The sequence below is a fragment of the Limulus polyphemus genome, unplaced genomic scaffold (assembly GCF_000517525.1).
Source record: "Limulus polyphemus unplaced genomic scaffold, Limulus_polyphemus-2.1.2 Scaffold2923, whole genome shotgun sequence".
NCBI lineage: Eukaryota > Metazoa > Arthropoda > Merostomata > Xiphosura > Limulidae > Limulus > Limulus polyphemus.
In genome coordinates, this window is record NW_013668533.1 from 52,054 (window position 1) to 57,394 (window position 5,341).

At 33.1% G+C, this 5,341-nt stretch overlaps 1 protein-coding gene across 4 annotated transcripts in view; it reads left to right on the forward strand.

Moving 5' to 3' along the window:
- Positions 1–5,341, forward strand: part of LOC106468227 (furin-like protease 1) — a 114,075-nt gene that overhangs the window by 17,737 nt on the left and 90,997 nt on the right. Inside the window, exon 1 of one of the 4 annotated variants that reach the window (XM_022396561.1) lies at positions 3,479–3,566. The exons of the other annotated variants lie outside the window; for them this stretch is intronic. The gene's annotated coding sequence lies outside the window, so the exon portion shown is untranslated. Of the gene's footprint in view, positions 1–3,478; positions 3,567–5,341 lie in introns of those variants that run through there. 4 annotated transcript variants of the gene reach the window in all.

Below are 5,341 nucleotides of genomic sequence, written 5' to 3' on the forward strand. Positions count from 1 at the left end.
TGATACAGTTCAGGATGATAATACTACCAAACACAAAACTAAAATTATTCATGATGCAGTTCAGGATGATAATACTACCAAACATGGAGGTAAAATTGTTCATGATACAGAGGCAGAGGATAATACTACCAAACACAGAGCTAAAATTGTTCATGATACAGTTCAGGAAGATAGTACTACCAAACACAGAACTAACATTGTTAGTGATACAGTTCAGGATGATAATACTACCAAACACAGAACTAACATTGTTCTTGATACAGATTTCCAGCATCTACTGTGACTTGTACAGTCTGCTGTATTCACTCTTTTAAAGATTATATTTTAGAATAATCTATCAAAAGACAGTCCACTACAGTCAACTTTACTTGGATTGGTTCATTTATGATTTATTCACTGAACATGATACAAACATCTACCCTGGCCTGCAAAGTTTTTTAATCTCAGTCCTAGTAAGAATGTATGAGATATTTATGAACAAGCTGTCCATTACAATCAACTACCTAGAGTGGAACAGTGCCATTTCATATATAGGCTGTAGTCAAGTGACTTGGTGGTTTAGCACATTCTTACTTAGATTAGGGTTTCTAATATTTTACCAGTGAGTCTTTAAAGATTGTAGTATACTAGAGTATTAATAATATTTTTTTCTCTTGTTAATTAATATGATCACTAAGGAAAGGAAGTTTATTTCATTTATAGGCCTTGACAAATATTTTCACATCTAAGAGCCACCCCAAAAACTTAGGAGCCAGGTCCGATATAGAAAAGTTATGGAATATATTTTGAGTCAGTTGTATGGTTATGGTACAAGACATACAGATTTACACTAAAAAAACAAAGGGTTCATTATCAAATTTTATTATGTAACATATATTAAAGTTAAAATTTAATATGTGCAGTTATTAAAATTGTAGACTAAATAACTATAACTTAGGTAGATTCTTGCGATGAATGAAAGTAGAATAATAATAATCACTACAATATCGATAGGCCAAGGAGGTTGTTTCAGAATAGATCTAATCTACTCATCACTACAACACTGTACAATGATAAGCAAAGGCCTTTTGGCATACCTAATGTAACTTTTTACTGTTTCTGCCAGGAAATGGGGGCTATATTTATTTACTTTCACGGCAATGAGTGCATGCTAACGATCACATGATATCAACAACCACCTGATAGAATTGCTTAAACTAACTGTTTTTGGTCCTGTCTTGAGTCTAAACATGTGCAGAGATTGGTTGATTTGAGAAAAAGAAGAAAAACAAAATGACATGAAATTAGTAACCTGTTGTGCAACCGCAGCATTTCATTCCAAAAAAATATGAAGAACTGCTGAATCTGCCATTAAAATCCTAAAAACAAAGTTTGATTTCTGACTCAAAGAACGAGATAACAGTTCCAGACTTCCAAGAGTCTAGAACTGTTCTAGATTTGTGTTCTATTTAGCACATTCCTACACATGAATAATGTGGGAAAAGTATTAGGACCACGGTGAAATTTTTAGTTGCTATGGCGACCTGGTTCCTGGGATATGTCAAGGCCTGGTTTTAGCATGGGAGGATGTGATTATCATACGCTTGACTAGAGAAGGACATTTGTACAACAAAAATATGGAAACTGTGCATTCCTCATAAAACCTCATAAGATTTTGTTAAGAATTATAAGTATTTTGTACACAATGAATGACCATATTTTAATTGCATTTTTCTAATAAAAATTTTATTTATGCGTAGTAGTTCAAGTGCAAGGTGACTTTTGTTTTAAGTACAAAAATATTTTTCTTCATCTTATAGTTTTCATATTTCATTTGCATAACCTCCAGAACCTCCTAAATGAATATCAAAAGTTTTTTTAGGTAAATGTGTATATATTATTTTTTATTTTTTCTACCATATCACTAACACCAGATATTATCATCAATGTAGAATGCAATCAAACAATTAAAATTAGGAAATACAAAAAGTACATACCTTTTACTTTTTTGTAGAATATCTTTAAAGATGTTTTAGTTATGTTCATAATTACCAGTTTTTTCCTCTTCACATATAGTTAATTTTTAATTTTCTTTTCTTGTCCTTTACCACTTATTATTCATCTTGACACAAGTCAATGGTGCCTTCGAGGCATATTACAGTGTCTCTGGCACACATGTGCAATGCTTCGGAAAAGTTTTTTCACCGTCTAATATCTTAAGTCTTGAGAACTAATGCAAAGGGTGATATATAAATTTATAAACCTTTCAACTGTGTATTTAAAACATAATTAACTAAAATATAAAAGTAAGACCTAAATACAGTTTCTAACTATAACATATTTAGGTAAGAAATAACCGTAACTTCTATAGTCAATCAAATAACCAACAATACTACACTCAGTTATATTTACTCCATAATGCAACAGAGTGCCAGTTTCAAAATAACCATTGTTAGATTAGAGTTAAAATGAGCTCTTTCTAATGACTGTACACATGTGTATGTAACATATACATGTTGGCTATAAAGCTCAAACAAACCTGGTGGATAGGACCCCTCCCAATAATGACTTCCTGGCTCACTTCATATTACCCTAGTCCCTGGTGGATAGTACCCCTCCCAATAACAACTTCCTTTTACATACGATGTTTTTCCTGTGCACAGAAGAATTTTACATTGATCTGACCTCCCATGAGTGTCTTCCTGACAGATGCGACATATGCCCGTGATTTTTGAGTGGAAGGTTGGATAACAACCTTTTTATAGTGACTTTCTTCATTTCAATAAAAACATATGAATATTTTGTGTTTGTTCTGTGTTCATTTATTTGATTTTACATGAACATGTATATACTGTAATCTGAATCGGCGATGATTCAACTGTAGTTTGTTGATGCCCACAATGGGCGAGTGATTAGATGCCACAACACACAATGAATATGGAGGCTGAGAAATTTTCATATTTTATGTAATATTCTTCAAAATATGAATATCTCTATCTCGATTATTTAATGTGATAAAAAATTAATAACTTCTATTAATAATAAATCTATAAATTAATAATTACAGCAGTTAGGGCTTAATTATAGCTGTTGACACATGAGTGTTTTTGATTACACTGGTTGACACGTGAGTGTTTTTGATTATAACGGTTGACACGTGAGTGTTTTTGATTATAACGGTTGACACGTGAGTGTTTTTGATTATAACGGTTGACACGTGAGTGTTTTTGATTATAACGGTTGACACGTGAGTGTTTTTGATTATACCGTTTGACACGTGAGTGTTTTTTATTACACCAGTTGACACGTGAGTGTTTTTTATTACACCAGTTGACACGTGAGTGTTTTTTATTACAACGTTTGACACATGAGTGTTTTTTATTACACCAGTTGACACATGAGTGTTTTTTATTACACCAGTTGACACAAGTGTTTTTGATTACACTGGTTGACACACAAGTGTTTTGACTAGTAATATGCAATTGGCCATGAAAATGAGACCATGATGCAAACTGGGAAAACCCTCACCAGCCAATCAGCAGTCAGAATGAGTGTTTTCTCGAGATGTCAGATGATGTATGATATAGGTAAGTAACTCTTATTTTGAGTAGTTAATCTACAGCTTGCTGTATAAATATGACATACATCGAAGAATAACTCACTTTAGGCCCAGTGGCTCAATCAAAATTCGTTTGGCTTCAACTTTTTTCATCGCATGGGCTGAAGAGAAACAAAAGTTTCTGACCACCTGGGTTATCATTCAGGCCTTAAAATTTTCTTTGAGGCTTGAAAGATTTTTAAACCTAAATTTCTGCCACGAATTTTGATTTTTAATTTAAATAAGTCACATTCTGTCTCACAATGCCTCAAGAAAAGCAAAAACATAAAACCTCACCTCACTTTTCTGCACTGAAAATGAACAACAAAACACTTCTCGATATCATATCTTCCAGACTCATGAACATTCAAAGTGACCCTGTTAAATGTGCAAAACAAACAAAGGTGAGTGATTTTTTTTATGAAATAGAGTCGGGGTCAATTTGTCATATTTTATGTGATCCATATATGTTTTATGAAATAGAGATGAGATGATGTATTAAATAAATGTGATCGCTGAATACATTATTTTACATAAAACACAAACAAACCACTTTTATGTTATCTTTATTGAACTGTTATCCATCACAACTATTATTATACAGTATATTAACCATTATGTTCAACCCCTGGGAATAGTGACTGGCACAGCTTGAACTTAGTCATTCTTTATCTGGTTATTGGTCGTTTGAATAACGACTTCCTGTCAGGTACGACTTTTTTTATCATGGCAGATAGGTCGGTCATATCTAAGAGGGACTATTGTATTAACATATTACTTGTGGTTTTAGGTGCATTGTAAGAGTGATAGTCAGTCCCACTACTTGGTGTGACAAGAGTAACCCCCAGAGTTGATGATAGACAGTTTTGACTAGCTGCCTTCCCTCTAATCTGTCACTTAAAAATTAGAGATGGCCAGTACAGATAATTCTCATGTAGTTTTGCACAAACTTCAACAAGCAAGCAAGAAAGCAAAATTTCTAAGGTGTTTACCTTCGCCTAAAATATATTTATTTACAAACAACCTGTGAACATTACATAAAACCAGTATGTGCATCAAATAAGAAATTATAATTAACCAACTGGTGTATTTTCTGGATTAATAAACATTGGGACATTAATTTACAAGTAGATTCTATAGAAGACACAAATCTTTTCTTATATAACAGTTGTGTTCTTTCTAATCTCAGAAAGAACTTATTTACAAAACAACCTATAAACATGGCATGAAACCAAAAAGGAAGTCTGAATTGTGTATTTTTAATAAGTAGTTGGAGGGTTTGGGAAAAACCTGTCTCCTATGGCCAGGTATGGTTATTGTAAGGTAAGTTAACATGTTTAGCAAGCAGAATAAAACTTTTGGGTATTTTAATAGTAAAGTTATTTTTGACCACTCATAGCAAGGCTCGTATTTATGGAGAGTAAACATTTGTACATGCTTTACTGACAATATTGTTATGACAGCGGAAGTCACGTGACACTGCTAGCATTTCTCGAATTATCAGGGAAGTTTGAGTTTGATCGAGAGATGTCTCTTTGTTAGTATATAAGCCTGGCGAGAAAAGCCAGCGGGATTGAATGTATGGTAAAGCGAACAGTAGTCACGGTGAGTTTCGGGTAATTTATGATTCTGTTTCGAGCTAGTGTGTGTTTTGCACTCGTAGAGAGCAAAGTTATCAAATTGTGAATCGCTGTGATTTATAGCGTGTATTATAAAATTTGTTAAGTTTAAAGTGACGAGAAACATATTGACTGTGGAATTACT